The 23,668-nt window shown below is 38.5% G+C and overlaps 2 pseudogenes; one reads left to right on the plus strand and one right to left on the minus strand.

Annotated features, from left to right (window-relative positions):
- The first annotated feature begins 6,973 nt into the window (after window positions 1-6,973).
- LOC112065095 (40S ribosomal protein S29-like) lies at window positions 6,974-7,142 on the plus strand (annotated as a pseudogene).
- Window positions 7,143-7,273: 131 nt separating this feature from the next.
- On the minus strand, window positions 7,274-21,581 carry LOC114487376 (40S ribosomal protein S16-like; annotated as a pseudogene).
- Window positions 21,582-23,668: the final 2,087 nt, after the last annotated feature.

The following is a 23,668-nucleotide window of genomic DNA, read 5'->3' on the forward strand; positions in this document are numbered from 1 at the left end:
AAAATTTCCTATGTACTTTTGACACTTCATGTTATTTAAAATGCACAATTTGATGGTTTTGTCACACATATACAACAGTGAAACATTCACCACAATCAAGAAGATGAGCAAATCAAAAAGTTTCCTTGTTATCCATTGTAACTCACACCTCTCTCCCCGCATTCCCCAGGCAACTACTAGTCTGCTAATATATAATTTTATTCAAAAATAAATCAATCTAATCAAACATTGTTTTACATGAAAATAAAGCCATGAGAAAGGAACTGGCTTTCTTAGAGTGATGTAGCTTTTTAGGGACAAAAGGAGGGTTAGAATCCAATTTTCATGACTTTCAATTTTGAGACCTGTTCATTATACAAAACCTCCTTCACTCTTTGACCTACTGTCCTGATCATGTATCTTTTTTACTTGACTTCTCTTAGACAGTATCCCTTTTGAAAATATTTGAGGAAGAATTTCTTCTCTGTAGGTTGTAGTCACTACTTGATATGTTAAGACACAAAGCCTTCAGTTCTGACAGGTACTGGAGGCTGCCTTAGAATAGGTTTTTTAGGCTTGAGAAGCATACCAAAGATAGCTCAATCTTCTCTTCTATCAAGAATTCCCCATTGCATTTCACTTTCTTTGTTATAAAATAATTCAACAAACTTTATGTAAACCTGAAGTTTTCAAACCTGCCGGTCTTAGAGCAAAACACTGCTTTTCAATGGGGAAAACACTAAGAAGGATAACAAGACAGTGAATTTTCATATTATTGAAATAATATTACTTCACAAATTATCCTATGCTGGGTTCCCCCAGAAGTAGATTTTGAATCAAAAATTTGACTATAAGTAAGTGTAACATGAAGGTGATTCCAGGCAGTTTTGGGAGAGGATTGAAAAGTGAGACAAGAAAGGATGCAAGTCAATAAACTGTATTTTAGCATGCATGTTATCACTTTAGGCAACTGAGGCTTAGTCTTGCTGGGGAACTCTAGAAGTCATGTAGATTACATTTCAGAGATGTTCTATCTGAAGTGTGAGGAAGCGGAAATATTTATCTTCCAACCCCATCAGTCATTGGCTGAGTGCATCTCCAAGAAGCATGAACCTCCTGGAATTGCCTGCCTGCTCTCCACACATGTGAGGGCCATAAAAAAGCCTTCAGGCTGTGCTGGTGTCCACTTCATTTGAAAGGGAATCTCAACTCTCAGAGAATCATGGGATTTTCTTTTCTTCCTGTAATTTCAGTAATGAAGCTGTAAGCAAGTTATAATCATAACCTGTAAGCCTCCTGAGAACAGGATCCACATCTTGTTCATTACTTTATCCTCAAAGGGACTGATCATAAGTGCTCAACACAGTTAACATGATTTCATGATCAATAAATTGAAATACTTTTCTGTGAGCTACAGTCAGATTAGCCATGGCACTGTATGTTGCAGTGATAAGGAGCACATACAGTTAAGTCCCCTACTTACAAATGAGTTCCGTTCTGAGAGTGCGTTCATAAGTCCAATTTGTTCATAAGTCCAACAAAGTTAGCCTAGGTACCCAAATAACACAATCGGTTATATAGTACTGTACTGTGATAGGTTTACAATACCTATCACCGTTGCTTTTACACCTGCTTCCAGACATCCTGGGCTTGAAATAAAAATACTGTACTACTGTACTCTATACAGTACTGTACAGTAAAGTACACAAAAGCACAACCACTTGTAGAGAATGCATGCACGTGACAATGTATGCCAGACAAGTGAACTAACTTACATGATTGGACATGCAAATGCACGTTCCCATCTTTGAAAGTTCGCTACTTGAAGGTTCAGATGTAGGGCACTTACTGTACTTGAATCAGACTGTTTAGATTGTAGCCCAGTTCCATCCCTTATTAACTATGTGACTTTGGGCAAATTTCTTAACCTCTCTTATTTTGTTTCTCTTCTCTAGTACATAGATATAATCATAATTTCTATATGTAATTGTGTTGCTGTAAGGATTTAATGAGATAATTCATGGAAAACAATTACCATAATATCTAAAACTTGTTAAATGCATAAGATCTATTAGCTATTGATATCACTATGGCCATTAAGATTGCTCAACACTTAAAGTGACCATATTATGGTTGGTGAAATCAAACTTCACACATATGTATGGTTATTATAAATGGTTGTTATCTTGTCTGAGGCCGACTTGTCAAAACTGATCACTTTTCCAGTAAGAGGTAGACATAACTTTACCTTGATCTTTTCACTCTTTAACATTGTATTTTCAAATGTTTAACTTATTTGGGGAAGTAGCCCTGTGTTTTGAGTTAGGTAGATATATCAACACGAACCATTTAAGTAGACAGTTTAAGGTAGGATTTCAAATATTATTTTCCAACTTTACAGAGAGTAGATTTTATTATGTACCTAAATACCAATTGTGCTGTCTCTTGGATTTTATTTGTGTAGTTTCCATTTCTGTCAATGGCTCATTTATCTTAGAATTCAAGGCTAGATTTACCTTTTACTTTAAACTGTTTGTTAAATCCCTACTAAATAAGAAGCATTGTGCTGGATGCTCGAGGTGACTTAGGCCATTTTCTGCCTTCATGTACAATACTGAACATATCTTAGGTAGAAAGAAATTTACTCTAGAAGGAATTTTCACAGCATTCTCAAGAAAATATTGCCATAATAAATAATTTTCAGTATGTGGCACACAGCTTAAGCACCTTTTCTCTTCTTCCATCTCCAGTGGAAATGAAAAAGCAACAACCTTTATGAATATACTTGAAAATCATCATTGATTATCTTTATTTTGTCTGCGCCAGATGGTCTGTTGTCTTTTAATCTTTTCAAGGAAGCTGCAAAATGTTGTAGAAAGATTATTTAACAAGGGCTAAGAAAATCCAATCTGGTCTTGGCTTTACCTCTAAGTCTTTGATTCAGTGATATCATAGACACTGTTAATAATACTTTCATTCAATGATATAACACTGTGGGTCAGATCAGGAGTTTGGATGCATCTGAAAGAAAAACTAGGTAAAGTCTGGAATATATATTTAGAAATATAACCACCAACTAATTATTATACAGACAAGGATCTGAAATAATAATGTAAGGTGGGCAGGGAAGGACTAAGTAGCATTATTCTATATAGTGTCCAAGATCTGAGGTTTTGATTCAAGCAAAGTTGGGCATATATTATAGCAAATGAACACAGCAAGTAGTTAATGAAAATCCTATCTTATTAAGGATGGTCCAGTAGCAGGAAAAAGGAGTCCAGGACTTCATCTTGGTGTCTGGGATTCAAGGGAGAAGACAAACTCAGAAAAAAAAAAAGAAAGATGGACTATGTAGTACAAAGAATGTGTCATCCAGAGACAAAATGGTGGCAGAGGGTGAAGATTTAGTAAAAGGAGATTGAAAAAACTTCTTTATAGGTCTCCAGGAGCAAAACTGGTCTCATAAATTGGGGAGGGATGGGGAAATGATGGTGTATATTAGTTACTATTGCTGTGTAACAAATTACCACAAAATTTACCAGCTTAAAACAATACACACATATTATTTTCATAATTTCAACGTGCCAGAAATATAAGCAAAGGGCTTTGAGCATCTTAGAGCGTCTCAACCGAGATTGCAATGAAGGTGGTACTCAAAGTTGGGATCTTATCTGAATGCTCAAATGGTAATGACCTGCTACCAAACACTATGGTGTTGGAAGGTTTCAGTTCCTAGAAGGCTGTTGCATTGAGGGCCTCCATTCCTTGCCGCGTTGACTGGGGGCCACCCTCAATTCTTTCTCCTGTGTGCCTCTCCACTGAGCAATTCAGAGCATGGCAGCTTGCTTCCTCAAAGCCAGCAAGGAAAAGTGTCTGCTAGCACAATGAAAGCCAACATCTTATGCAATTTTTAATGGAAGTGGACTTCATCACACTTACTGAATTCTGTTTGTTAGAAGCTATCATGGGTCTAGCCCACACTGAAGGAGGGAGGGGATTACATAGGTCATGTATACTAAGAAATGGAGATAATTGGGGGTCATCTTAGAGTCTGTCCACTACAGGAAGCTAACATTTTATTGAGCATCTACTATGGCAAGGTATGACACTCGAATTGTTATGTACAATACTCATTTACTTGGAGGTACAGCTCTCAAGTTGTGTGGACTTCAGAAGCATGGAAACAGGAAGGATAAAACTGTAACTGTAATAAAACTTTCCCCCTTTTTCAACTCAGTTTTTTTCAGCTGTAAGAGAACAGGGTCTGGACTAATGACTCATCCAGTTCTTTAGTTTCATCCTTTCAGGGCTTTCCATGTGCCTTTCACTGACACCTTTCCCAGTTTTCCAGATTCCTTTTTAATTGTGAAAGCCAACATTATACTCACTTTTTATAAAGGTTTGGCTTGAGTGTGACAACGTTATAAAGAGTTACTATAGTCTACAAAATGTACCTCAGCACAGCATTTCTGAAAAAGAGAACATAAGCCACATTTTTGTACATCAATTTTTCCATTAATTATGAAAATTTCCCGTAAAATAAGCCTATTCAAAAAAATTTAAAAAGAAAGGAACGATATAAGCAAGAAAGAAGGGATGAGGGAGAAGTGATAAGAGGTAAGGTGGAAGCAACTGATATTTATGGAACAATACTGTGTACAGATCAGGATGTTAAGGGACATTAGACCTTGTAACTTTATTTTGAAATTTGAGCACTTATTTTTTCAAAGCCTTTCTCATATATTTTATATGTGTCTATTGTCTTCAAAAACTCTGTCCCTGTGTGTTCCTTGCATTTTCTCCAAATTGTCGATTACCATCTCATACCACCCCACTCCCCTCCTCAATCCCTTGAGATTAATTTTATAGAAAACAGATAGCATATGCCTTTGATAGCAAGTTCAACTTGTTCATATTTCTGCTCCCCTTAGTAGGAGAAAACATTCCCTCCCAGGATCCCCATGATAACTGGGTTTCAAATGTAATCATGAAAACCAGCAAGGAATTTACTGGTTTGCTGTCTACCTGCTAATGCTGGTTGGAGCTAGAACTGAAATTCAGGTGATGGAGATTGTGATTCTTATCTTTCATGAATCAGTGAAGGTTCCAATTTGTGTTAGAACAGCCCTTCTCCACTGGGTCAGCAGCCTGTCTGGATTCAATCACAGTTTCTAGCCTGGGTTTGACTCGGTAGCTCAGTATAGACACACTTCAATGCATGGTCCTTTACTGCTCTAAGGCCAGTTTTCAAATAAATAACTGGCTAAATGATTTCCAGATGCTAAAATAAAAACTATACAGATGCAAATATATTACGTTTAATTTCAAGGCTGTTTAGGGTTTTCACTGTGCCTAGAGAAGACAGCTATAAAAAATGCACATCGCTTTAGCAGAGCATACTTCATCAATTACACCATTAACAATAACAATGTGGGAAATAAAGGGTGAAATTGAGTATAATAAAGCAATGAAGAAAATGAATATAAACAAGAAATGGAAATCACCAAGCAATGAATTAATATGGAATCATAGCTACCCAGCGTACTGTTCTGGTCTTTCTTGAAAATATGATGGTTCTGACTACCAATCAACAGGATTTTTAATCACTTTTCTCATAAGGAAGTTTTGGGACTTGTGCAACCATGCTCCTTTTGCCCTGTTCTCCTCATGACCCATAATACACTCTCCCAAGATGGCTCTATGAGGGGTAGTTCATGGAATAAGGAGGTCTCCTGTCAATCAGCCCCGAAACATTGGGTTCATTAGCACCACTCAGGCTATATCTCAGCACTCGTATAATGCTAGGTGAGAATGGATTAGTCTTCTCCAAGGCTACACAACTGAATGTACAAGTGGGCACAAAAAAGGGGAGAAGTTAGGGTACAGATCTGTCCTCACTGTAGCTGGAAATGACATCTAATCAGAAATTGCCCACTGTATTTAAAAACATGTAAATCAACACTCAGACTAGGTGGCATTGGAGGAAGGTCTCTAGATATACAACATCCCAGAAAGAAATTAAAGGGAGAGTTTCATAAAAATCAGATTGAGAATTTGTTTATGGAAGCCATGACCTTAAAAATGACATGATCTCATTATGTGTAAGGTTTTAAACTATGAATTCATGATGTTTCTTGGGACGGTAGAAAGGAGAACTATGTCATTGAATGGGTCTATAAAAAGTTTTAAAAATAGGACATTTAAATTAATTCAAAAATCCTTTTAGAGGAGAAAAGTAGATCATAAAGAAGAGAAAAATAATCTAGCTTCATGTGAATTCATTTGATAAAGCTAAGAATGCTGAGTCAACTGTCTTTTTATAGTAATTCTGGTAAAGTCATGAATAATAATGGAAACCCTTTAGTTCCAACCACATCATTTGGCCAATAGGCTAAAATAATCATGAAGAGAGAAATCCACAAAGTTTAGTGAGGAGAGTGGGAGTGAATACAAATTTGATTCCATCAGAGCTGAAGCAGAGAGAATCTCTTAACAGTCATGTCAGTATAATAGTGTGGACGAGGTACCTCTCCACACATACCTAAGATGGGAGGAGCTAGATACAAAGGTGCTGCAGCTGTCCTTTCATCCTTGTAGGTTTTAACTTGAACTTGAAGCTTTCTCTCTCATTAGGTTTCCATGTCATTGCTTCTGTATCTGTATGTTCTCTGTCAGCCTGTCTTCAGGTTGACAATTTATGGTCTTGGTTTTTTAACTCAGTAACTTCCCTTTAGTCTCCAGGTCTACCCATCTCCTTCAACCCTTCTTGTTAAAGCCCAGAGACCAGTGAACTCTGCCTCAGTATCCAGTACTGCCTCCTGATCCTGACTTCAACGCCGCAGTCCTCAGTTTGTCTAAATGGAGGGACTGTATATATTCCTGCAGAACCAATTTGTGAGACCAAAGCAAGCTGTCCCAGATACAGCATATTCTCTGAAGATTTCACTGGTACATGTCTCTTTGTGTTGTGCCTCATTGCATCTGAGAAAGTAAGATGGGTCATCAACAGCTCTACTGGAGCCACCAGAGAAAATTCAACCTGGGTTCTTGCCCATGATACATCTGCTCAAACTGGTATGTATAATCCAGAAATACTGCTTCAATATGTGTAGCCAGTGTTTCCTCAGTACATAAAGGATGTAGGTTTCATTAAGTTGGACTAAGTGAACTCCCTTGAATAGACCATCCAAGACATCTACCTTACTGCAGAAACAATGTTAGCTCCTTGTACTTTTTTTTTTTTTAAACTTCAAATCCTACAGCCACTGTTTATTATCAAGGTGATCCTTGGTCCTCATGATGGGCTCCATCGGGAGGATTTCTGGTAGTGATCACAGGCACCAGGACCTACAAACATTTTGGATTCACAGTGATGAGGATCAGCTACCAGCAGGACCTACTCATACAGGGTGAGGATGTCTTTGATCTCCATCTTGGAAGCCTCATCCATGTATTTCTGGTAATAGGCCACCAGGGCTTTGGTGAGGGACTGGTAGATTGTGTAAATCTGGGCCATGTGACCACCACCCTTCACTGAGACTCAGATGTCCACCCCAGAAAAATCACTCCTTGCCAAGAAGCAGAACAGCCTTCAGTAGTTTATATTGCAGTGTGCATGGCTTGATCATCTCCAGGGGTGCCGTTCACCCTGATGAGGCCATTGCTCCATTTGCAGTGTGCCATGGCTATGGCCATCTTCTTGCTTGCATCTGAAGATCTGCACCAACTGCAGAGGGCCCTTGGATCACAGGGCTGCTGGTGTAGACAAGAGCTCCTCACCTCATAGGGCTGTAACCAGAAAAGTGTTACATGTACACATCTTTTGCTTGCATACTTTCTATCCTGCACTTGCTCTCCAACTTTGCCTTATGTCTTCCAGACTCCAAGAAAGAATTCAACTGTTGAGGTTGAGGGGAAGCCAGGAAGCATGGTGTAAAAAACACTGGGCAACAAGTGAGGAGACCTGGTTTCTAGACCTACAGATGCCACAAACTAGCTGTGTGACCTTGAGAAAGACACCTAGGTCAGGTGACTCACTTACAAAATCAACAAGTTAGTCTCAGTCAACAAGGCTCTCCTTACAGCTCTAACTTCCAATGGGTTTTATCAGAGAAGATCTAGTATTTTGCTGTATTTAAGAATCTGTGTTTTCCAAATTCTAACTGGATGGATAAAAAGTGACAGGCACTTAGCTGAAGTTCTAGTGAAAGAATCTTTGCATCTTTGCCTGCAGTTTTCTCTCCCTAACTTTGTTCCCACCACAAAACTAAAGAAAAATAAAATATCAGTGGTTTATTTTCACATCTATGAAAAAGAAGCTTCCAAGAGACTTTCCATTCGTGCATTCAGATTTATTACACTGAGAACCAGTGGGCTCCCACTGCATTTATTTAAACTTCTGTCACTATAATTGTGAATATAGCCAGAGGTTCCCTGTGGGCTGTGAGATGAAATGCTGAATGGCAACAAAAGTAAACAAAGCAACATCTTACTTTCTATTCTCCTGGCTGCACCATTGGTTTTTAATGACATGAGAAATACCCAGAAGCTACAGTTGAGTTAAGCATGAACATAAATAAAGAGACAATGCAGCAAGCTAAAATGCTCATATTCTAAATTCTAAAATCAGATTCCTTTCTCTCCAGGCATCCTTCAGGCTGAAGTTATATTTCTTCCCCCCTTACAAAATTTACTTCACCAGATTTCTTTTCTAAAATGGAAACTGTAGCTCAGGAAGCAGAGTGGACCTTGGGTGAAGTTCATCTTATGTCCACTCCCTTCCATCTCTTCTGTGCCCTTTGGTCCTGAAAGAGGCTCTTTTCTCATCCTCCCCAGGAGCAGAGTATCTTCAGGATCTCTCATGTCCCAAAGTAAGGCCAGTAACTAAGGATTACAACAGTCCTAATTATGGAATAATTTAAATTGTTACTCTCTTTTTGGTATATGTAGCTTATCAATAGAGTGATCAGGGAACTGACCAGTTCTAACTATTCTAACTGGCAGTTTATCACAGTTAGAGTCAGGGTTGTCCAAAGTCTAGGGAAGGTGGTAGGAGCTGTAGTGAGTAGGTATCTCTAAGTTACAGTGGCAATACACACACAGTGCATCAGGTGAGACATGAGTTGGGGCAGGTCACCTGAGGTTCAGGTAAACAATTGTTATGAAGAACTGGATCAGATTGGCATCAATGAGATTCTGAATGAAGATGCCACCGGCATATGAAGAAGAGGATTAGGATCAGGGAACTAGACTTCTAACCACATCTCCAGCACTGATTAACTTTTTGGCTATAGGAGAAAAATTTCATTTTTTCTGAATCTGTTTTCTCATCTGAAAATATATTCATTTGCTTATTTATCCAATAGGAAAGTTCCATTTAATATTGTTTTAAAGAGTGGATAGTTATAATTTACAGGTAAAGGGAAGAACAAGAGAAAAGAAACATGGAAATCTGAAAACACTCAGCAATTTAAAAACCAGAAAATAATATGACCAAACTGCATGAACTTAAGAGCGAGGCAGATGAAGCTGGAACTATTTGTTGACAGAGTTGTGAAGAAGCTTTCATGTCATATTGTGGCGTCAGAACCATGTAGACTAGGCAATGGAGACACACTGACTGCTTTTAAGTAGGGAAATGGCATGATCAGGGGCATGGTTTTCTTTATTGTTTGGAGCATGAATAATGCTATGTCTCTTTTTTTTTTTTTTTTTTTGTGGTACTTGGGCCTCTCACTGTTGTGGCCTCTCCCGTTGCAGAGCACAGGCTCCGGAAGCACAGGCTCAGTGGCCATGGCTCACGGGCCCAGGCGCTCCACGGCATGTGGGATCTTCCTGGACCGGGGCATGAACCTGCATCCCCTGCATCGGCAGGCGGACTCTCAACCACTGTGCCACCAGGGAAGCCCACTATGTCTCTTTTTAATATTGAAGTTTATTTACTAAAGCCTCCATTTCTCAGATAAGCAGGGACTCCAACCTTTATCTCTAGACCTCCACCCTACTTCCACCAATAGTCTAAGACTAGTCTAAGAATTATATAACTAATTCCAAAGAGAATAATCATGATCCTAAACAATGCACTACAGGCCAAGGGGGAAAAAATGAGAAGATCTGTTTTCTGCTGCCTCTGCTTCTGTCACTGATGTTGTTGAAAAGTGGCTTTCTCATTTAGAGAAGTGGCTTCTTTATTGTTTTTTAAATTTATTTATTTATTTATTTATTTTTGGCTGCGTTGGGTCTTCGTTGCTGCTTGCAGGCTCTCTATTCTTCGTTGCAGTGCGCGGGCTTCTCATTGTGGTGGCTTCTCTTCTTGCTGAGCACTGGCTCTAGGGGCCTGGGCTCAGTAGTTGTGGCTCGCGGGCTCTAGAGTGCAAGCTCAGTAGTTGTGGCACACTAACTTAGTTGCTCCACAGCATGTGGGATCTTCCTGGACCAGGGCTCAAACCTGTGTCCCTTGCACTGGCAGGCGGATTATTAACCACTGCACCACCAGGGAAGTCCCATAAGTAGCTTCTTTAAATCTGATGTTTTCCCTGCTCACTGCTGCAAGGATCACATTGCTTGATCTAAAATGTTTTTTTTTTTTTTAAAGTGGAGAGAAAGTGGAGGTTTCTGTCCAAGTTATGGTGACCTCATCTAACTTTACATGTAGACAGGGAGCTCTACACCACCATTACCCTGATCTTTCAAATCCAATTATTTTTATTTGTTTACACAGTCACTTCCCCAGATCTCCCAGGAAAGTTGTATCAGAACAAGTTCTGGTATCTACACTAGACGCACAAATTCCCTTTTACCTTCCTATTTTGTCTTTTGAGTCTCAAAGTCCCTTCTCATATTCATTCCAAGTCCATACTTATTTTCTATTACAGAAAGAGAGACATTTCTTTGTGGAGAAAAATCATTCTGTGTTACCACTGTATTTTAGATAACAGCCTGGAACAATTTCTCAAAGTGAAAGCAACCTGCACAAAAATTACATGGAGATGACTAATCAAAGAAATATAGATTGCTTAGATTACTGGCTCACTTCTAGACACAATAAATGGGACTAAAAATGGGCTAGAAATCTGCATTTTTCAACACATCCTTCCAATGGTTTTTATGCACAGTAAAGTGTGAGAACCACTCGCAGAGCTGTTGAGGATAAATACACCAGAAGGACACCAGAAGTGGGAGACAGATTAAGAAGTTATTGTAATCATATAGACAAGCAATTATGAGGGTTATTACTGTGATAGGGATTGTGGTAAAGGAGGAGAGGGAGGCATGCATGAGAATCATTTCAGATGTAGATTTCAGAGATGCATTTCATCCATTGGTAGCATTCAGATTGGAATCAAGTTGATCTAGCTTATAAGTGTGTATGAGGTCACCACTCTTATGAATGGTTCTCCCTGCAAATTCCCTCAGCTACTTTGCTTGCTGACTGGGCACAATGCACCTGCGTCCAACTGACTCAGCATTTCTACAGAATGGGGGCTTGGAGGCAGTTTTGGTTACACTTTTGATCATGCTTCAGCTACTTTATTTTACACTCATAAGCACTAACACGAGCAGCTGGGATCTAAAAGAAAGGCATCAAGGTGGATGGATGTTAGACAGACCCTATGCTGGGATAGCCAACAGGAGCAGGCCGGCCACTGTCCACTTGAGATGTGAATACACATTTTGCAATTCATTCTGTTACCACGTGACCCCGCCAGGTCCTGAGGGCAGCTTCCTGAAAACTCAGAAATCCTAAGTGCATTGCCATGAGTCCTCTTGTGCTTTTGAATCTTCAGTCTAAAACCACCAGAATATATACAAGAGATCAGCAGGAATGAAGACATGAAAGAACAGAAAATCAAATGTCACACATTAAAGCAGTAATCCCCACACTCTGTTTTAAGGGACACTACCTCTCAGGGGTTCAGTAGGTTTGCCTCAACAGCAAACACAATAAAGTACATTGGTCAAATACAGGCTTGAACAATGTTAACCAACTCTCTCTACCTCACAACTTCCTAGAACCGCTAATACAATAATGTGCACAGAAGCTGTAGGGTAACACTTAAGAACACACACCCTGGAGCAGGAATGCTGAGGTTCAGGTCCTAATTGGGCCACTTACAAGGGTATCAGTCCTCTTTGTGCTTCAGTTTCCCCTGTCTGTAAATGACAAGGAATAATCATACCTGCCTCACAGAATTGTCAGGAAAAATAAATGAGATAATGAGTGAAAGGTCTAGGGCAATGCTTGGCACATGGTAAGTACTCCATAAAACAAGCTTCAAAAACAAACAAACAAACAAGAGGGCAAATAGCACTTTGTGAACTCACTTGACCTAGAATGATTTAGGGAGTGATACAGGATGATTATATTTTTGGCTACCATTTGAACTCCATAGATAGGACCATATTTCTTGGAGTCTTGGAAGTTGATCAGGGAGAGAAAAACATCAAAATGGTCTTCATTAATATATATTTTTCTTCTGGAGAACTTATTTTTCTGATTTCTAAGTCAGAGACTGTGGTTTGAACAAGATTGGGATGTCTATATGTAAACTTGACTGTCTATAGTTTTTTTCTCTACTGAGATCATAAGAAAAAGAATAAAGTCTATTCCTCTGTATTTCTAACACTGGGCATTAGTGTCTCGACTATCGGAAAATTAAATAAATGCTTACTGAATAAATTTTCTTATAGATAACTCCTTAAGCAATTTGGGTAATGAGAGAAAAATTTGCTGTTCAGTTTATTTGCATAAAAATAAAACTGAAACTCCTAGATGAATGGCTCACAAACCATGATCTATGGACCACTGGCAAACCAAAGTGAATTCCTTGCTTGGGTGACAACTTGAGAGGTCTCAGAGTAAACCAGATTGTCAAATAATGTTGCTTACAGGAACTTGACATAAAAATGTGTGATTCCTATTAAATATCAGCCTCCTGCCTCTATTGGAAAACCCGTTGCAGGAAAATATATTGTGACAAAACAACCTTTTAATCAATGTATGGATACTCAATTATTAGGAATCTCTGGATGTCTGTAGCATAGGTAAAGTTATGTTAATTTATGTGAAGCAGTAGTTTTCAACTCTGTCTACATTTTAGAATCACAAGGATGGGGAGATGGGGGAAAGGCCTTAAAAAGTAATCATACTCCAATAAAGATGTTAAAAAAAAAAAGCAATCATATGGTCCCAAACTCAGAGATTCTAGCTTCATTTGCTATAATTATATTAAATAACTTGTTTGTGTCATGTTTCACAGAATATTCAAAGGTAAGTAGCCATTTTCTCTAAAAGAAAGTTTGACAGAGACTATCCAGGAGAATTTTAATAGAAAAGTTGGTAAGAAGAACATGAGAATACTTATGAACACCCAGTGGATGGACTGCAAGTAGCACTTCTAGAAGTGGGGACAAGAATGAAAACTGGGAGGTAGAGGCATAGAAAACACATTCTTCCTATGTCTCTTTTTTGCCAAAGGCAGTTAAGGGTGTTCCTGGCAATGAGCCCTGATAGAAGAGCAATGATGATGATGATGGCTATAACGAGGAGAGTTAACAATTATCAAGTTACCTCTATATAGTGGGAACTGGAGTTTTTCTTATTCAATTCTTACAAAATTTCTAAGAAACAGATATCAAATGAGCATACCCAGTTTCCAGTACATACTAGTCACTATAAGTATTCTCCTCTCCCTTCTAGAAACAATTTGGGATACTTTGATCTTTAATAACTGCTGAAACCAGGAGTCAACAAGATGAAAAATTAATGGACTTTCTTGGGAAATTAAAAGCTGGTTCAATTATAAATATTATTTTTCGAACTACATTTCCTTGATGTTCCAGAAGACATGACTGATAGACAGATACACACACACACACACACACACACACACACACACACACACACCCCTCTCTTGTGAACTATTGACATTGTTATTTATGAAAGCCCTCAGGAAGAAGTCAAAGAATTCTTTTTCTAGCTGCCTGGATTCCAGGTGCTCTCAAAATTAGAAAGATGTTCAGCTACACCAAGCATGTGAGGCACTGACCCGATATCATGTGGAAGCCGGTGGTCAACCAGAACACCTGAAATGAGGTTGGAATCCAGATGTCAAGGACTGTGGACAGAATGATTCACTTTAGGGAAAGGCATTCTGGCTTATGTCTAACTGTTAATGTCTTTATATAGTTATCATAGTAGTTAAAAACTCTCAATTATTTTCTGAAAACTTTGTGTGAAGGGAGCAATGCCTGAAAGTTTGTTCATTTTGCCTCTGAATCACACAGAACTTCCAGACAATCCATTTAGGAAATCTTTCTTAATTTTCTCACTTATCACTTATGAATAATATAAAATAAATCTGTGCTCAGCTTTTGCCAAGACAATGCACTGAGGGCTACCAGTGTTCCCTGGGAATCATTACTTTGTTTTGGTTTGCTTGGGTTCAGACCTCTTGAGATGGCCCTTGAGTTTCAGGTTCATTTATACTGCTGAGTTGGGCTTGGTTTCCATCTGCAACCATAAAATTTATTTGAATTTCTCCAAACTCAGCCCAGGTTTACTGAAAACTCATCTAAGAGTTGGCTAGGGTTCATTGAGAGGTTTGCAGATCTACTTGATCATTTAGCTGCTCAGAACCCCAATTTTCAAATTGCCAGGTGAGAGCTTTACCTGGTTGGAAATACTCTCATCTGGAGGCACTTGCTTGCTATTCAAGCCCAAGTCTAAAAGCTGCCTTTTTTTAAGTGTTAAGATATCTGAAAGGCAAATACATGTCTCCAAATCTCAGAATGCTTCTTGAATTTTTCCCCAAATGAATGGTAAAAACATATATTTATTAAACCCTTCTTGTATAGAGCATGTGCCTTTATTCCCTGCTAGGGTCTCCTTTTTCATTGGAAATTACTGAGATATGCTTTCCAACTGACTCATGTGAATTACAATTTAGCAAACGTGAATGGAGTGGAAAATGTTCTGATTTCAAAATCATTTAGAGACTAAAGAGTGGGTGGAGACAGTGGTACATGTGGAAGTATATGTGTGCCAGTATGGGTGGATGGATGCAGCTTTATGATTAAAGGCAGAAGAATGGATAATAGAATACATTTTTGAGTTAGGGAGGGACATGCAGGGCAGTTTCTAGTGAAGTGTCGTGTCATAGATGAAAAAAATTTAGTTCCAAAATTTCAGAAGATTTAATACAATTTAAAAATTTGCCTTTTCAAATAAATTTTAGGAACAGTGGCTGATTTTATTTTTTCTCCCCCTCCTTCCTCCAACAAGCCTTGCTAAATCTAACTTAAACTCAGATACTTCAGAATGATTTATATCCAAGACATTGTCATCATTATTTTAAAACACGCTCTTCACTTGTAATAACTTTTGGAATACTACTAATCAGCTACTGTTTCTCCATATCCAGAGCAATACATATGGCTAAAATGAAAACTATAATTAAGATTTAAAATTAGTTTGAAATGATTATGGCTAACATTTTAAAAGATCATTTTGATGGATCTCTAGTAAAATTCAGGTTTGATGGTGCCAATATCTAACTTTACTTTGTCACTAAAAATTCCAATTAGGTATCATTGCTATAAATTTCACAGTCCAATAATAATTATATGAAAAAATTAGAAAATAAGACAAAAATTAGAAGGTAAGGTAATGAGTTACATGGATAATAGATTATTTTATTTAATTATTTTCTGGTACAGAGAAACCATTTCTCTAAATGTGCTTATAACACAAACCTGGCATATATACACATTTTTACAATTTTACACAGTCCATCCTGGTGAATATTCCAAATACAGTTAGAGACACCTTTTAGAAGTTTCATAATTCTGCTAATTTTTATCTTCTCTATGAAACTTAAAAATGTTTCCTACTTACAAATTGCATATTAGTCCCAATGATTCACACATAAAACTTCACTATTAAATCAGGGCATACTCTATGAAGCCTGTCGTCAATGGTAGTTCTGATTCTAGAGAAAAGGTATTTTTCGTGGCATAATTATTTTCATCTATTTGGCCTCACTATCCACAGTTGGTGGAAGCTTCCACGGCTAGATTCCATGCCTTTGTCGTAGACCAGAATAATCCACTGGTTTCCTTGGGCACTTTGGAAATTAATGGCGTTGTCTAACATTTTCATTCCTGATCTGGTTTGTAATCATTGCCCTCCTGGTTTGTGTGATGCTCCCCAAATGAATGCAGACCTCAGGCCATTTAACCCTTTCCCAGCTTAGCCACCTCTGGATGTTTGCCACCCACAATCTACCCACCAAGACAGGGACCTACAGTGCTCCATTTTTTAAGCTAGTTTAAATGTGAACTCACTTGCACCAAAAGAGATTAGGAAGGAGATGTCTGAGATGAAAAATGTCAAAGGCGTTATCTTTGTCTCAAAACATGTATAACTGCTAAAGGACCTAGCTGGAAAGCATTTAAGCAAAGAGGAAAACAATCCACAATATTTGTGTCTGGTCCTTTAATCTTGTCTTTATCACTCCAGGAAAAAAAATAAATAAGAATTATATTTTAAGAAATCTGTGTGTAAAATTCAGGGTTACTGAATATGCTTACCTCATAAAGATACTTCTAGAAGTTCTAAACACAGAAGTAGATGTTTCCTGTGAAACAAAATTTTTAATTTACAAGTTTTTTAAGGTTATAAAAATTTATTTGCATATTGAAAAGCCTCTAGTTTGGCTGACCTTTTAAGGAGTTGTATACATTCTGTATTCATCAAACATTTATTCACTCCATCCATGATTTAGTCAATGTTATGGGTTGAATTATGTGTGTCCCCCCTGCCACGCCACTCAAAATTCATGTGTTGAATGTCTTAACTCCCATTTCCTCAGAATGTGACTGTATTTGGAGACAGGCTTTTTACAGAAGTAACTAAGTTAATATGAGGTTGTTAGGGTGGACCCTATTCTAATCTGAGTGGTGTCCTTATAATAAGAAGAGGAAATACAGACGCAGACATTCATAGTAGGACAATGGTGTGAAGAGACACAGGAAGAAGATGGCCGTCTATAAGCCAAGGAGAGAGGTCTGGAACATGTCTTCCCTCACAGCCCTCAGAAGGAACCAAACCTCCTGCCACCGTGGTCTCAGACTTCTGGCCTCCAGAACTGTGAGAAAATCAATTTCTGCTATTTAAGCCACTCAGTCCACAGTACTTTGTATAGCAGCCCTAGCAAGTTAATACAATCAATGAAACTGCATTGGGCCATCAACCACATGGAAGGTGTACTAGGTCAAGTTGTAAAAAGAATGCCAAGAAGATTTGAAGAGCTAGGGATACCAAACACTGATACACAAGAATGAGATAGTGAAGGGGAAAATGATGTGGTGGGGAATGGAAGGGAAGCAACATTTGTGGAATAACTGTAGATGGCAGCCCTCTGCAAATTGTTTGACATGGGTAACCCAATATAGAACATGCCAACGACCCAAGGAGGCTAAATGGTCCTAATGATAGTGCTGAATACAGAAGGTCTCTTGGCCAACCCCACACAGAAATACAGGAATTCTTTTTAAATCTCTCTCTTTCATTTCCTTAAGGAGGAAAAAAGATCCAGGGTGAGGAGGGAGAAGCTGACTCAAATTTGCCTTTTCGGTCCTCGTGATTTCTGTACAGGAGCATCTTCCAAGTTGATGGAAGGGCTGGGTGGCCTTGAAGATTCTCTCATTTTTTATGATGTACAGGGTGTGTCCAGAGATGATTTCTTTTTTAATAATTAAGTAATAATGTTTTCCTTTGGCCACAGAGTATTTCCTCCTTTTACTGCTACATTTGCCCCCAAAGGCCATTTCAACAAAGAAGGGAGGTGACATCTTTCATCACCTGCATGGATGAGGTGTTCTCCTGACAAATCTACTTATAGTATGGATGCAGTCTGGCCTCTTCTCTAGTATCCTCAGCAGTCTTAAGTTGTCTTATTTAATTCTCCCTGCAGCCTTCTAAAAATTGTTCAGTCTCTTTTATAGGCAAGATTAAGATCATATTTTAAGTAAATAGCAGAATCTGGATTTGAACTCAGAACTCTGTGAATTCCCAACACCTATCCTCTGTCCACTCCCTGCAGTGGTGGAAAGTGGGTAGACTTCTGGCCATTTAAATGAGCATAAGGCTATTGGTCCCACAACAATATTTTAATCTAATAGGATTCAACTTCACTGTGCATTAGAATCACCTGAAGAACTTTTAAAAGCACAGATGACCAGGACCACATCCCCAAAGATTTGGTTTCAGCTGGTTTGAGGTGAGCCAAGCAACAACACTTTTAGAGGTCCCTAGAAAATTCTAATAAACATTCAGTGTTGAGAACTTCTACCATAAACAGAAGCTCTACACTATTGGGGGAAGATAGGAATAGGATATTTCCTTAAAATTTCAAAGCAAATGAAATCTGTTAAATAGAACTTTTATAATTAGCTGAAGAGTTTCGACTGATTTAATAGAAATATACAAGGAAGGGACTTCCCTGGTAGCGCAGTGGTTAAGAATCTGCCTGCCAATGCAGGGGACACGGGTTCAAGCCCCCCGGGAAGATCCCATATGCCGCGGAGCAGCTAAGCCTGTGCACCACAACTACTGAAACCCGTGCACCACAACTACTGAAGGCCGTGCACCGCAACTACTGAAGCCTGCGTGCCTAAACCCGTGCTCCACAGCAAGAGAAGCCACCGCAGTGAGAGGCCTGTGCACCTCAACAAAGAGTAGGAGCCACTTGCCACAACTAGAGAAAGCCCGCCACAGCAACGAAGACCCAACGCAGCCAAAAATAAATTAAAAAAAAAAAAAGAAATATACAAGGAAGTAAAAGACAGAAATCAACACACAATTGGACATTTTTTCTCAGAATATTCAATTTGTAGACATTACTAATCAGTGTTATTAATTTTTAAACATATTTATATCTTTGTCAAACCCGAGAAAAAATACTTAGAAAATCAAAACCCAGATATGTGTGATCCGTAGCTAAAATATATGTCTTTATTCCTATAAATTGTACTTCTTCAGAAATAATTAAAAACCTCTTGCTGAGAATTTTTTACAGCCTATCTTGAGGTCCCATTCCTTCTCACGTTCCAGATCCAGACTATTCATCTAATGCTTCGCTGAGAACTAAATGTTTTCTTTCTTCCTTAGGCTTCAAAATTGAAGTCATGGTTTCACTATTTGAAAAATGCCAAATTCAAGTTGAACATGGATTTTAGTTCCACTGCCATGTTTAAACATTTTTTGATAGAAAAAGCTTTATTGCCACTGATTCAAAGCCACAAACATGCTTTGAATCCAATTCAATATACTTCTTATTTGTTTCTGATTTTCTTTTTTTCCCCTTTTAATTATTATTAGAAGGTATAAATTTCCAGAAAAGCTTGGTCCTGACAAGGCTCCATTATTTGCACATGACAAGGTTTATCAAAAACAGTTGGATTTTTCTAAGAAGCCTTTTATGTTTCCTCCATAAAATATAAATAAATGAAAAGGATTAGACTGAGGAAACGGAATAATTCATCACCAATGTGAAACAGTCAACCGGTTGCAGATGGATAAACTGAAGAACTTGGGACACTGCTCCAGGCAAGAAAATGCTCTTCCCTGTGCCAATAAGACATCTTTAACTTCAGTAAAGTAACAGGGCCTGTTTTTTTGTGGTTTGGGATGTCATTTGAATTTATTAGCCTTCTTTTGTTTCTTAGCATTTAGTATATACGTCTAAAGCTGGTTTTGACTCTTTAAGATCTATCATATTCTAACGTTGATTCAAAGCTATAGTAGTTTCCTCTCTCTCCCCTGCCCCTTTTTTCCCTCCTCTCCTTCCCACCTCCAAAAAAAAGGAAAAAATAAAACAATACAAAAACATACAAAACACTGGCCACTGCAAAGGCAGTGGTTCTGAGCTGCCTAAAACACCATGTTTAGCAGATTTTGCATTTCAAAACCAATCATTACTAATTTAAGAAAACATTCACTTTTATGTGCATAAATGCTATTTCTCCCTACCCAGACAAAATCACATATTTTAGCTAGTTTAACCTAAAATATAATACAATTACTTTGGTTTATAGATCTGTCTGTAATATTGTCTGCACTGCTCACCATGCAGCCTCATTCTTGGTGAAATAGAGATTCATGGCACAATTTCCCCTTAAAATCTGTCTGAACTTTCGGAAATAAGAGACTTTTCAAGTCCCATATTCTTTCCCGGCACTTCCATTCGTATCTAATAATAATAGAGTGCTTTATAGTATATAAATCATATTTCTGTTTAAAAGTGACCTTCTCCATGACCTTTTTGTCTCTGCCTGTCAGCACGTATTCTTCTAGCAATAATAAGCTCTAGCCAGCAATGAGGACTCAAAATTAGACTGATTCCAGGAACCACCCTTATGAAGGCTGGGATATGGCTTATTTTGAAGTTAAATAACTTACCAATTTTCCCCCAAAGTAGATGTGAACAGGATGAGTCATTTTAAAAAGAGAAAAGTTTACTGATAGTTTTGAAAAGGAGAAAAAAAAGCCAATAGTTTGCAGTTTGACAGAGCCCTCTGAAAATGACAAAGTACATTTACGTCATTTTTTGTTACAACCAAATTGGGAATCTATTATTTCCTTTTAATTCTAGCACCGTTCTTAGAAGCCATAAGACATTAGAACCTTAGTCGGCTATCTTTTCACCTGGAATTCTTTTGATCCTAGCATTCTTCAAAATTTAAAATACTATACTATAATGATTCATTTTAGCAGGACACATTATGTACTGAACTGGCACTCGTTCAAGGTGCATTAACATTCAGTTACCAAGCTTAATACAAACACCCTAGGCACACAAGTTTCTAATTTTAATATCTTCCCAATAAAAAGGTTCTCCTTGTGGCTGTCACAACTATATTATTTATTTAGAGAAAAAGGATACAAGGCTGAGCTCTTAGAAGCTAGATCCCCAGAAACATTTGAAACTGATTCTCTGATAATAGATTGAGAGACCTCTCTTTTCCCTTTCAAGTAAATGATTTCGTTTTAAATCACTAGTGTAAATTTTACACAAACTTTATTTTGGAGTGAATCATAATAAAAAAATGCAGCTTTCTTCCATTAGGTTAAGTTATATTTCAACCTATTCTACATTCAAGGTTGGCTTGTAACTGTGAGTTAATTGGTTTTACCTAAATACTGTTAGGAAGGCATGGGAGACTAGGGGTGCAGTGTCCCAGAATATAAAGGACCTCCCCACCACTGAAGCTCTTTAGAACAGTTCTATCAAGGAAGAAATAAAGGAGGAATATGGGTTGCCTCCAAGAATCAAGAAGTGTCCTCCCAGTCACAAATTTTGCAGATCATCCACAAGAGCATCCCTCAGCTTGAACCAGGAGATGTGGCTTTATCTACCACAGCGAGAGGCAACCTTGGTCAAGGATCTGGGGAGATGCAAAAAGCTGTGTCTTCTCTTGGATATTCACCTTCCAAACTGACACGTAATAAACACTGAAATGTTTTGAAGGAAAGTAGCCCATTTACCTGTCTTGAATCCCATGTTCTCCCCACTCAACTGAACATCAAAAGCTTTGTACATGGTGAACCCTCACATCTTTTCCTTGTATGAACACTTAATTTCCTAGAACAGTGTTTGTTGGGACACTGATTTGAAATTCATCATTTTAAGAATAATGGAATGAAGTCCAGAAAAATTAAATTTTAGCCCCAAGTCTCACAGGGAGCAACTTTATAACCCCAGCTTCATAACTTTCACATAACTTTAATGAACACTTTCAACAAAGAGACTAATTTATATACTACCTGTACACAGGTGAGTTCATTGCTTGTGATCTGCCCATATTCTCATTTTGACTGATTGATACTTCCTCATGAGAGGCAGTTTATCTGGGCACCCATGGACTCTGGGCTCCATGAATGGTCATGGCAATTGTCAAAACATGAGCCTTTTAATAACATCCTATCCTATCACACACAAAGACACATGGCTATACTCACTGGTAAGCTGAGTGCAATAGAAGATAAAAGACCCAAACTCATATGCTTAGACCCTGCCTTTAATAAATATCATCCTAACATCTGGTTCATTGGCTGAGTTCCCCTGGGTATCTTCAAGTTGACCCGGCATCTCGTTTTCTTTCCCTGGACTTAAGGTGGTTTGGGAAGCAGAGACTGTGGGGAAGTTTCTTTCTTCTTCTCTTACTCACATCTGTGTATAACTTTGATTTCTCTCAAATCATAGTGAATGAGCTCACAAGTCAACCCCATCGCTCAAAGTGTTGTAGAGTACTGAGATCTAGAGATACTAACTCCTCTGGCATGGGATTTGTCTGCGAGCCCAAGATCAAAAGGAGCCCTTGATGGATTGGAAGAACCCTTAATGGTAGGCAGAAAGAAGGTGCCAACAATTGCTGGGCCATGACACTCATCCCTGTCCTGACTGCCCCTATCAACAATTTTCATCCTAGTCCTTTGAATGTCCACCAGGGGCCAGGTGGGAGAGAGTCAGGATCTGTGGAATCTTCAGGGTTGAGTTTAGAAGGAGGATCAGTTGGGAGGTGGCAGTTGAATTATTGAGCTGTGCTCTCTTGTTTGTGTCAGCAGCAAGCTATTCTTCTTTGACTCTGTCTCAGAGACAAACTGCAGGCCCCAGGCCTATCAAAAACAGTGACGTAGAACCACAAAGAACTCTGTGGAGGAAAGAGAAATGGTGCTTCTTTTTCTTATGGAAGTGATTGTGGATCACATCACCATGTTTAAATACCAAGGCAAAACAACACAGATGCAAAAACATCTATGGATCCTTAATCATTTGTGGTGCTGTTTCTCTTCAATGCCAACTGTAAATTTCTGCAGGGTGTGTTCTTTTTCTTTATTATTTTCCTTTTAAGTCAAAACTTTAGCGCAGTGTTTCTCAGAGTTTAATGTGCATAGTAACCACATGGGCATCTTGGTAAAATGAAGATCCTGATTCAAGAGGCCTGGGCTGGGGCCCGAAAGATGCATTTCTAGCAAAGCTCCCATGTGGTGCTGATGCTGCTTTTCCACCACACATTTGAAGCATCAAGTTTCCAGTATGTTATAACCATGGCTGAGTTGCTGCTACTGTTAGGGTTACATACTTGTAAGCCAATCACGGAGCAGCAGATTGACTTCACAAATAGTTGTTTTGAGTTGGTATTAAAAGTAGGGAAGTTTACTCTTCTAAAGTAGGAAGGATCTTATTGAGAATAAATGAATGATATGAGGACATTTCAACTCAATTCCTTTCATTTATCATCTTAGCTCATGAGCTTCAAAACTTTTCAGTTAAAAATGAATTGTAAAGAACCACCATCGCAGGCAAGTTTCAAGTGCCAATTGCCTGAACTTTTGCTCTCCTCTAAAAACCAATACTGATATTATACGCCAGGGGCACCTCAGAATTCTCTTTTTGTCAATGTCACCTTTGCCAGACGGGGTCAAATATCAGAAGGGCAAATATCAGGAGGGCAATTAAGTCAATATTCCAATGAGTTTTGTATATTTTTGAAATCTGATCCATTTTTGTTCACTTCAGACAATATAAAGGTTAAACTCTGCACTTGAAAAATATAGTTGAGGGCTTCCCTGGTGGCGCAGTGGTTGAGAGTCCGCCTGCCGATGCAGGGGACACGGGTTCGTGCC

The sequence above is a fragment of the Physeter macrocephalus genome, chromosome 2 (genome assembly GCF_002837175.3).
Source record: "Physeter macrocephalus isolate SW-GA chromosome 2, ASM283717v5, whole genome shotgun sequence".
NCBI classification, from domain to species: Eukaryota; Metazoa; Chordata; class Mammalia; order Artiodactyla; family Physeteridae; genus Physeter; species Physeter macrocephalus.